Source organism: Cupressus sempervirens, chromosome 10, assembly GCF_028749045.1.
Source record: "Cupressus sempervirens isolate cs-2001-9-10 chromosome 10, ASM2874904v1, whole genome shotgun sequence".
NCBI classification, from domain to species: domain Eukaryota; kingdom Viridiplantae; phylum Streptophyta; class Pinopsida; order Cupressales; family Cupressaceae; genus Cupressus; species Cupressus sempervirens.
This window is the reverse complement of record NC_143127.1, coordinates 557,686,423-557,698,746: the sequence shown is the minus strand read 5'-3', so window position 1 is coordinate 557,698,746 and position 12,324 is coordinate 557,686,423.

Below are 12,324 nucleotides of genomic sequence, written 5' to 3'. Positions count from 1 at the left end.
CAGAAAGGCACTCGGAAGCATTCGGTTATGCTTGGCACCATCGGTGGCATTTAATATTACAAAAGCAAAGACGACAGAAGATTTGATGAAAACCCTAGCGACACTGTATGAAAAGCCCTCCGCTTCAAATAAGGTATTTCTCATGAAGCGTTTATTTAATATGAAAATGGCAGAAGGTGGATTTGTTGCAGATCATTTAAATGAGTTTAATACTATTACTAGTCAATTATCTTCTATGGGTATCAATTTTGATGAAGAAATTAGGGCTCTCTTGATTTTGTGTTCTTTGCCTGAAAGCTGGAATGGCTTGGTAATGGCGGTGAGTAATTCTGTTCCTGGATCAAGTACCCTAAAATATGATGATGTGATCGGTGTTATTTTAAGTGAGGAAACTCGTAGAAAATCCTCAGGTGGATCTACATCAGGAAGTGCTTTAAATGCACAAAGCAGGGGCAGAACGACTGAAAGAGGAAGTAACTCTGGAAATCGTGGGAAATCAAGAGGAAAGTCAAAGGGGAGGAGGTCTCAATCGAGAGGACCAAATGATTGCTGGTACTGTGGGAAACTAGGGCACGAAAAGAAAGATTGCTGGACTCGAAAGAAAAATGAAGGAGATAAATCAGATGGAGACAAAGAGGCAAATGTGGTAAGTAATAAATCCGAAGAGGATGCTTTGCTTCTATCTTTAGAGAGTGTTGATGATTCATGGGTTTTAGATTCTGGTGCTTCTTTTCATGCTACACCTCAGAGGTTATTTCATTGATTATGTCCAAGGGGATTTTGGGCTTGTTTATTTGGGGGATAATGAACCCTGTCAGATTGTTGGAAAGGGAAAAATTAAGATTAAGTTGCAGAATGGGAATCATTGGCTACTACATGAGGTAAGACATGTTCCAAAGTTGAGTAAGAATTTAATTTCAGCAGGGCAACTCGGTGATGAGGGTTGTGTAATTACTTTTAATGATAAAAATTGGAAGGTTTCAAAAGGTTCCCTTGTAGTAGCAAAAGGTGTGAAAGTAGGCACCTTATATCTTTGTATAGGTCATATTGTTCCTTCTACTTTGATTGTTTCAGAGAAAAATGAATATTCAAGAACAATTACTGCAGTTGAGCAGGGAGAACAAATAGCTGCTGTAGATTCTGATACAGCGCTGTGGCACAATAGACTTGGGCACATGAGTGAGAAAGGTATGAAAGTACTTCATTCAAGGAAAGTTATACCAGGTCTAAAATGTGTGAATATGGATTTCTGTGAAAGTTGTGTGTATGGAAAACAAAAGAGAGTGAGTTTTGTAAAGATAGGGAAGGAAAACAAAAAGGAGAAATTAGAGCTTGTGCATACAGATGTATGGGGACCGGCTCAGATATCTTCCCTTGGTGGCTCTCATTATTATGTTACATTTATTGATGACGCAACTAGAAAAGTATGGGTTAATTTCCTTAGACAGAAATCTGATGTATTTCAAACTTTTAAGAAATGGAAATGCTTGGTTGAAAATGAGACTGGTAAGAAATTAAAATGTCTCAGATCTGATAATGGTGGTGAGTATTGCAGTCATGAATTTGAAGATTATTGCTCCACTAATGGTATTCGTAGACAAAAAACTGTTCCAAGGACTCCACAGGAAAATGGAGTAGCTGAATGCATGAACAGGACTATAATGGAGCGTGCAAGGAGCATGGGGTTGCATGCTGGGTTGCCCTTACACATGTGGGCAGAGGCTGTCAATACTACAGTATATTTGATTAATAGAGGTCCCTCAACTCCTTTGGGCTGTGGTATTCCAGAGGAAGCATGGACTGGTAAGAAGGTGAGTTATTCTTTTCTCAAGACCTTCGGTTGTGAAGCTTTTGCTCATATAGACTCTGAAAATAGAACCAAGCTAGAAGCGAAATCCAAGAAATGTGTCTTTGTTGGATATGGCATTAATGAATTTGGCTATAGGCTTTGGGATTTTGAAAATCATAAAATTATAAGAAGCCAGGATGTCATATTCAATGAAAAAGTGTTGTACAAAGATCTGTTGCAGCAACATGAGAAGAAAGAAGATGATTATGTAGTGCTAGATGATACTCCAAAAGCTGATGTTCCAGCCATTCCTCATGATGTGCAACAACTGCAACAAAAAATACCACACACACCAGTGAATGTTAGACGGTCAACAAGGCCAATTAGACCTCCACAAAGGTTTTCTCCCTCTTTGTATTCTATTTTACTTACTGATGCTGGTGAACCTGAAAGTTATGATGAAGTTGTGCAGGTGGATACTAAGATTCAGTGGGAGTCTGCAATGAAAGATGAAATGGACTCTTTGCTGAAAAATAAGACATGGGATTTGTGCAAGTTGCCTGCAGGTAAAAAGGCTTTACAGAATAAATGGGTTTACAGGTTGAAAGAAGAGGAAGGAGGTAAGAAAAGATTTAAGGCCAGGTTAGTTGTAAAAGGATTTGCACAGAAAAAGGGAATTGATTTTGATGAGATATTTTCTCCTGTTGTTAAAATGACTTCTATTCGTACTGTTTTAAGTCTTGTGGCTACTGAAGATTTGCATTTAGAGCAGATGGATGTTAAAACAGCCTTTCTTCATGGTGATTTGGATGAAAAAATATATATGGCTCAGCCACAGGGTTTTGAGGTCAAAGGTAAGGAGAACTTAGTGTGCAAATTGAAGAAAAGTTTATATGGCCTGAAGCAAGCACCTCGGCAATGGTATCTGAAATTTGACAGTTTTATGCATGAGCATGGATATAACAGGTGTCATTCAGATTACTGTGTTTATTTTAAGAGGTTGGATGATGATAGCTAAATTATTTTATGTCTATATGTTGATGATATGCTTATAGTTGGGTCTAACATGCATCATATTAAAGGGCTAAAATGCCAGTTAGCACATGCATTTTCTATGAAGGATTTGGGGGCAGCAAAACAAATCCTTGGTATGAAGATTTGTAGACATAGGAAGAACAGAACATTGACGCTATCTCAAGCTGATTATATTGAGAAGGTGTTGCAACATTTCTCTATGGAGAATGCTAAAGCTATCAGCACACCTTTACCTGGTCATTTGAAATTGACTAAGGAGATGTGTCCCAAGACACAGGAAGAGGAGGATAAGATGTCCAAGGTACCCTATGCTTCAGCTGTAGGAAGTTTGATGTATGCTATGGTATGCACTAGGCCAGATATTGCACATGCAGTGGGAGTCGTTAGCAGGTATATGAGTCATCCAGGTTTTGAGCATTGGCATGCTGTCAAGTGGATTCTCAGATATTTGAGAGGAACATCCAATAAGTGTTTACACTTTGGGGGCTCTACTACTGATTTACAGGGCTATGTTGACTCAGATTTGGCTGGGGATATTGATACCAGGCGGAGTACTACAGGTTATGTCTTTACTGTTGGTGGGGCAGCCGTGAGCTGGGTTTCTAGGCTACAGAAGATTAATGCTCTCTCCACTATAGAGGCAGAGTATGTTGCTGCTACAGAGGCAGCCAAAGAGATGATATGGCTTCAGTTCTTCTTGGAAGAATTTGGACATCCTCAGAAGGATAATTATTTGTTCACAGATAGTCAGAGTTCCATTCATCTTGCTAAGAATTCAGCTCTGCATTCTAAGACCAAACACATACAGTTGCGGTACCATTTCATTCGGTCAGTTTTGGAGGATGGACAGTTAAAGCTGGAGAAGATACATACCAATGAAAATCCAGCAGATATGTTGACAAAGGTTGTCACAAGGGAGAAGCTGAACTCCTCTTTAGCTTCAGTTGGTCTTTTAGACTAAATGTGAATAAAAGAACAGCAGAGTACAACGTGGTTTGATCCAGTGGGAGCCCCATGCGGTAGTTGTATTGCTACAGGATCAGTCTCCAAGTGGGAGATTGTTGTTTAGTGTGGAGCCTGATCAGTCCCCAAGTGGGAGATTGTTAGATTGTGGTGACTGATTAGGAAAGTACTGTACATACTTCATAAATAGTGGGGTTCGGGGCATCGCCCCAATTTTTTTTTTTTTGGAAGTAGCCGACATGGTAGCCGACATATTATGGCCGACATATGGCCGACATGTTATAACCCTAAAGCGGTTTAATACTTGTATAAAAAGGGCTTAAGGTTGGGTATTTTTATATGTGGTGATACGAAATTGGTTCTTGCGGCGGTATTGAGCTGTAAGGGATTACAGATTGTAATCAAGTTGTAATCACTGGATTGTAATAAGATCAGACTTGCTGTTTGGTGGACGTAGCCCAGGGATTGGATGAACCACGTTAAATCTTGGTGCCTTGTGTTTATTTTTGTGTGTTCTATTATTTTTGTTATTGGTTATATTTGCATGTAGTTTTTATTTCTGTCCGTGGTTTATCCTTACAAGTGGTATCAGAGCCTAGTTATTTCTCAGTTATCCTCTGCAAGAAAGTCTCACGGTTAAGTGGGAGTCTCACAGTTGAGTGGGAGCAATGGCTGATGATGGTAAGCTGAGGGTTGATAGGTTTAATGGGCAGAACTTCCAGTTATGGAAGATGCAAATGGAAGACTATTTATATCAGAAGGATTTATGGAAGCCGTTGGAAGGAAAAGCCAAGAATCAGGGAACTATGTCAGAGGCTGAATGGGATCTTTTGGACAGAAAGGCACTCGAAAGCATTCGGTTATGCTTGGCACCATCGGTGGCATTTAATATTACAAAAGAAAAGACGACAGAAGATTTGATGAAAACCCTAGCGACACTGTATGAAAAGCCCTCCGCTTCAAATAAGGTATTTCTCATGAAGCGTTTATTTAATATGAAAATGGCAGAAGGTGGATCTATTGCAGATCATTTAAATGAGTTTAATACTATTACTAGTCAATTATCTTCTGTGGGTATCAATTTTGATGAAGAAATTAGGGCTCTCTTGATTTTGTGTTCTTTGCCTGAAAGCTGGAATGGCTTGGTAATGGCGGTGAGTAATTCTGTTCCTGGATCAAGTACCCTAAAATATGATGATGTGATCGGTGTTATTTTAAGTGAGGAAACTCGTAGAAAATCCTCAGGTGGATCTACATCAGGAAGTGCTTTAAATGCACAAAGCAGGGGCAGAACGACTGAAAGAGGAAGTAACTCTGGAAATCGTGGAAAATCAAGAGGAAAGTCAAAGGGGAGGAGGTCTCAATCGAGAGGACCAAATGATTGCTGGTACTGTGGGAAACTAGGGCACAAAAAGAAAGATTGCTGGACTCAAAAGAAAAATGAAGGAGATAAATCAGATGGAGACAAAGAGGCCAATGTGGTAAGTAATAAATCCGAAGAGGATGCTTTGCTTCTGTCTTTAGAGAGTGTTGATGATTCATGGGTTTTAGATTCTGGTGCTTCTTTTCATGCTACACCTCATAGAGGTTATTTCATTGATTATGTCCAAGGGGATTTTGGGCTTGTTTATTTGGGGGATAATGAACCCTGTCAGATTGTTGGAAAGGGAAAAATTAAGATTAAGTTACAGAATCGAAATCATTGGCTACTACATGAGGTAAGACATGTTCCAAAGCTGAGTAGGAATTTAATTTCAGTAGGGCAACTCGGTGATGAGGGTTGTGTAATTACTTTTAATGATAAAAATTGGAAGGTTTCAAAAGGTTCCCTTGTAGTAGCAAAAGGTGTGAAAGTAGGCACCTTATATCTTTGTACAGGTCATATTGTTCCTTCTACTTTGATTGTTTCAGAGAAAAATGAATATTCAGGAACAATTACTGCAGTTGAGCAGGGAGAACAAATAGCTGCTGTAGATTCTGATACAGCGCTGTGGCACAATAGACTTGGGCACATGAGTGAGAAAGGTATGAAAGTACTTCATTCAAGGAAAGTTATACCAGGTCTAAAATGTGTGAATATGGATTTCTGTGAAAGTTGTGTGTATGGAAAACAAAAGAGAGTGAGTTTTGTAAAGATAGGGAAGGAAAACAAAAAGGAGAAATTAGAGCTTGTGCATACAGATGTATGGGGACCGGCTCAGATATCTTCCCTTGGTGGCTCTCATTATTATGTTACATTTATTGATGACGCAACTAGAAAAGTATGGGTTTATTTCCTTAGACAGAAATCTGATGTATTTCAAACTTTTAAGAAATGGAAATGCTTGGTTGAAAATGAGACTAGTAAGAAATTAAAATGTCTCAGATCTGATAATGGTGGTGAGTATTGCAGTCATGAATTTGAAGATTATTGCTCCACTAATGGTATTCGTAGACAAAAAACTGTTCCAAGGACTCCACAGGAAAATGGAGTAGCTGAACGCATGAACAGGACTATAATGGAGCGCGCAAGGAGCATGGGGTTGCATGCTGGGTTGCCCTTACACATGTGGGCAAAGGCTATCAATACTGCAGTATATTTGATTAATAGAGGTCCCTCTACTCCTTTGGGCTGTGGTATTCTAGAGGAAGCATGGACTGGTAAGAAGGTGAGTTATTCTTTTCTCAAGACCTTCGGTTGTGAAGCTTTTGCTCATATAGACTCTGAAAATAGAACCAAGCTAGAAGCGAAATCCAAGAAATGTGTCTTTGTTGGATATGGTATTAATGAATTTGGCTATAGGCTTTGGGATTTTGAAAATCATAAAATTATAAGAAGCCAGGATGTCATATTCAATGAAAAAGTGTTGTACAAAGATCTGTTGCAGCAACATGAGAAGAAAGAAGATGATTATGTAGTGCTGGATGATACTCCAAAAGCTGATGTTCCAGCCATTCCTCATGATGTGCAACAACTGCAACAACAAATACCACACACACCAGTGAATGTTAGACGGTCAACAAGGCCAATTAGACCTCCACAAAAGTTTTCTCCCTCTTTGTATTCTATTTTACTTACTGATGCTGGTGAACCTGAAAGTTATGATGAAGCTGTGCATGTGGATACTAAGATTCAGTGGGAGTCTGCAATGAAAGATGAAATGGACTCTTTGCTGAAAAATAAGACATGGGATTTGTGCAAGTTGCCTGCAGGTAAAAAGGCTTTACAGAATAAATGGGTTTACAGGTTGAAAGAAGAGGAAGGAGGTAAGAAAAGATTTAAGGCCAGGTTAGTTGTAAAAGGATTTGCACAGAAAAAGGGAATTGATTTTGATGGGATATTTTCTCCTGTTGTTAAAATGACTTCTATTCGTACTGTTTTAAGTCTTGTGGCTACTGAAGATTTGCATTTAGAGCAGATGGATGTTAAAACAACCTTTCTTCATGGTGATTTGGATGAAGAAATATATATGGCTCAGCCACAGGGTTTTGAGGTCAAAGGTAAGGACAACTTAGTGTGCAAATTGAAGAAAAGTTTATATGGCCTGAAGCAAGCACCTCGGCAATGGTATCTGAAATTTGACAGTTTTATGCATGAACATGGATATAACAGGTGTCATTCAGATTACTGTGTTTATTTTAAGAGGTTGGATGATGATAGCTACATTATTTTATGTCTATATGTTGATGATATGCTTATAGCTGGGTCTAACATGCATCATATTAAGGGGCTAAAATGCCAGTTAGCACATGCATTTGCTATGAAGGATTTGGGGGCAGCAAAACAAATCCTTGGTATGAAGATTTGTAGAGATAGGAAGAACAGAACATTGACACTATCTCAAGCTGATTATGTTGAGAAGGTGTTGCAACATTTCTCTATGGAGAATGCTAAAGCTATCAGCACACCTTTACCTGGTCATTTGAAATTGACTAAGGAGATGTGTCCCAAGACACAGGAAGAGGAGGATAAGATGTCCAAGGTACCCTATGCTTCAGCTGTAGGAAGTTTGATGTATGCTATGGTATGCACTAGGCCAGATATTGCACATGCAGTGGGAGTCGTTAGCAGGTATATGAGTCATCCAGGTTTTGAGCATTGGCATGCTGTCAAGTGGATTCTCAGATATTTGAGAGGAACATCCAATAAGTGTTTACACTTTGGGGGCTCTACTACTGATTTACAGGGCTATGTTGACTCAGATTTGGCTGGGGATATTGATACCAGGCGGAGTACTACAGGTTATGTCTTTACTGTTGGTGGGGCAGCCGTGAGCTAGGTTTCTAGGCTACAGAAGATTAATGCTCTCTCCACTACAGAGGTAGAGTATGTTGCTGCTACAGAGGCAGCCAAAGAGATGATATGGCTTCAGTTCTTCTTGGAAGAATTGGGACATCCTCAGAAGGATAATTATTTGTTCACAGATAGTCAGAGTGCCATTCATCTTGCTAAGAATTCAGCTCTGCATTCTAAGACCAAACACATACAGTTGCAGTACCATTTCATTCGGTCAGTTTTGGAGGATGGACAGTTAAAGCTGGAGAAGATACATACCAATGAAAATCCAGCAGATATGTTGACAAAGGTTGTCACAAGGGAGAAGCTGAACTCCTCTTCAGCTTCAGTTGGTCTTTTAGACTAAATGTGAATAAAAGAACAGCAGAGTCCAGGGTGGTTTGATCCAGTGGGAGCCCCATGCGGTAGTTTTATTGCTACAGGATCAGTCTCCAAGTGGGAGATTGTTGTTTAGTGTGGAGCCTGATCAGTCCCCAAGTGGGAGATTGTTAGATTGTGGTGACTGATTAGGAAAGTACTGTACATACTTCATAAATAGTGGGGTTCGGGGCATCGCCCCAAATTTTTTTTTTTTTGGAAGTAGCCGACATGGTAGCCGACATATTATGGCCGACATATGGCCGACATGTTATAACCCTAAAGTGGTTTAATACTTGTATAAAAAGGGCTTAGGGTTGGGTATTTTTATATGTGGTGATACGAAATTGGTTCTTGCGGCGGTATTGAGCTGTAAGGGATTACAGATTGTAATCAGGTTGTAATCACTGGATTGTAATAAGATCGGACTTGCTGTTTGGTGGACGTAGCCCAGGGATTGGGTGAACCACGTTAAATCTTGGTGCCTTGTGTTCATTTCTGTGTGTTCTATTATTTTTGTTATTGGTTATATTTGCATGTAGTTTTTATTTCTGTCCGTGGTTTATCTTAACATCCCTAAATATCTACTAGAAAATTTCCTAAATTTCATTCCCAATACTCTGCATATTTGTCTCTGTAGTAATCTTTTTGTATTGACAAAAATTACTTTAGATTTGGCCCAATTTATAAACTGTTTTGAGACTTTTCTATAATCATCAAGAGTATATTTAACAATATTATCTTCTTGCACTAAAGCCTCATCCATCATATATGTATCAAGAACAAACTATAAATGTGTAATTGGATCTATACATGCACCAACCTTAATTTCCTTTCATGACCTGTTTCTCCTACACAAATTTATGGATTTTCCCAAAACCTCTACATGATAATAAAGATAAAAGGAGATAGAGGGTCCCCTCTTGTTGTTGTTTCAAAAAATCCCCTCAGGGCTATCATTTAATGGTATTAAATCCTAGGAGTCAAAATGCAGCTCTGGATCCAATTTCACCATGATTTTTCAAAGTCAAATTGATCCAAAATAACAACTAAAAAATCTCTATTAACATTATCATAAAATCCTTTAAGACTACCATTTGCTGGGACTAAATCTTAAGAGTAAAAATGCAGCCTTGGATCCAATTTCACCATGAATTTTCAAAGTCAAATCGATCCAAAATAGCTACTAAAAACTCTCTATTAACATTATCATAGGCCATCTTGATGTCCAATTTAATCATCATACACAATGTCTTTGCTTTCCTAACTAAATGAACAACTTTATGGAAAAGAATAATTACTTTATAGTTTGATCTATCAGGAACAAAGCCAACACTCTCCTAAGCCTATTAGCAACAACTTTTGAGATCACCTTTTAGACAATATTGTACAAAGAAATCAACCTAAAATCATCAAAATACTCTTCTCACCCATTTTGGGAATTAGGAATAGGAAGGTGTTATTAAAATCTTGAAAGATAAATTCTTTGTTTTGGGACTCTTCAATAACCTCCCAAAGATCCTTCCCCAAAATGTGCCATGGTTTTTGAAAAAATAAATCTAGGAACCCATTCAGCCCTAGGGATTAATCACTACCCAGCAATTATAGTGCATATTTTGCCTCTTTCTTTGGTATAAACATCATAATAATCTCATTTTGATCCTTATAAATACACTTTGGGATAATATTTAAGATCTCATCCATAGAGTTATTCAATTCAACATCTTTAGTAAAAATTGAAGAGAAATACTTGATAGCTTCCTCATTGATCTACTCCAACTCCTCCAAGGTATTACCATGATGGTCCTCAATACAAAAGATATTATTATGTGTTCTCCTTGCCTTCACTAAACTATGAAAGAACTTAGTATCCCTATCTCCCTCCCTTAACCATGTTTCCTTGGACTTTTGTTGTAGTGCATCGCCCATTTGATTTCTGTAAGTCATCCCAATGGATGGAACCTTGATGCTCTTACTTTGTGAGTGATCGTGTTAGGACCCTGAGTGGTCAACACCCTTGGGGTGAATTTTTTATGTTATTGTATTAGTTGGATTAATTAATTATTACCTGATTCATGTCTTTATTATGTGTTAGATGGTTTTATTGATGTTTATGCCAGTGGTTTCCTAGATTGATATGGCATTACGAGGTTGTTCTGTGATTACCTTGAGATGAGTGCAATGATTGCACTATGTATTATTGTCCTATTGCACTTAACTAGGTTCCTACATCAATGTTTACTCATGTGTTGGACCATGATGACTTATATGTTTAAGGTTCCATTTCTGTTGTTGAGTAATTGTTATTAATTCCATAATTAGATGCTAAAGATTAAATAGAAAATGATTGATCCATGTTGGATTCATTATGCTATGAATAATTACATTGTCGCTTCAGTAAATTAATGTAGAAGGTCCATTTAAATGATTATTTAAATAAAATTAATTAGATGCTTTAATTAGGTAACTTACGTACTTGTTTCTTTAACTATGATATATTATGTATCTATACTTGATTATGTTCATTTAGTGTGCAGGACTTATATCTCTGATGGTGACACATGGAGTTAGTGTAAATATTTCATGTTGAGCCAATATCGTCCCTGTATGGGTGATGTATCTTTTATTATTATTTCAAACCTCTAGTAATTAATAAATATGGATTCATAGTGCATTATGTGATTAGATCCGTGAGTGTGTCAGTGCAATTAGGATTCTATAGTTGTCATGGAAAAGATTAACTTAAAATGATGTTTAATGGGTTAGAGGGATTTTATTATTTGATTTAATCTTTATTTTATTGTTGGCTAATTTATTGTAGTTTAATTCCAATTGAATTGGAATAACCTAATTTAATTTGGGAAAGGGGCCAATTGGTTATTAAGTTATTTTCATAACATAATTCATAAATCACTTTGGAAAAGTGCTTTTATTGGCAAGTGAGAACTTTTTTTTTTGATTAAAGTAAAAACATGTTTTGAGGGGATTCAAAACCCCATAAAATAATTAACTAAGATAAAGTGTCAAGTTCAGAGTATAAAAAAAAAAAGTTTTACAAGGACCTGAAACCTCAGATATAAAGCATTACACAATAGAACAAAATCCCCAAATGGGAGCATCTTACTGCTATAATAAAGACAAATACCAACATTACTGACCAAACACTACAACCAAAACTAGATATCAATACCAGATGATAAACCAAAAAGACCCACATAACCAAAAAGGGAAACCAAAACCCCCTAAAACGAGATCCTTTACTACTTTAGCTAGTTTCTTACCAATGTTAGCCACTTCCTCACATCCAACCCTTGCATTGGTATTATGTTATTATATTCATGAACATGGTTGTACCCACACATGAGCACGTGTATGTGTATATGCCAAGATCTTGCAAGATTCAAACTCTTGGATATAGGCCAGTAGAGTGATTGTTCATTTGGGGGTTGGGTTTAGAGCTTGTATTGTCTCTGGGAACTCATTGTGTGATGAGCATGGTCATCGTGTGATGAGCATGGGTATGTAGGGTAGATGCATGGAGTGGCTTCTCTCATGTACCTTGGCACAGATGTGGTTGACAAGGTAAAATGTAGAGGTTTAAAAAAGTGATAACCATAATTAATAAATAGGAAAATAAAACTTAATGATAAGATAAGAGAACACATGTATGTCTTTGATGCATTGGTGCGAGGGTGTGGTGCCTGTACATCTATAGTATTCTATAGAAGATGTTACGAGGGCACAATATGATGGCCTCCTGAGGGAGTTGAGTTTCATACTAGGTGTGATGGCCTCCTAGGGGTAGTTGAGTTCTTCACCATATAAATCATGGGCTTTTTGATGCCAAGCAACTTACACACCACTAGAGTCCATACATAGTTATCCCATAGTGGTTCTGACCAAT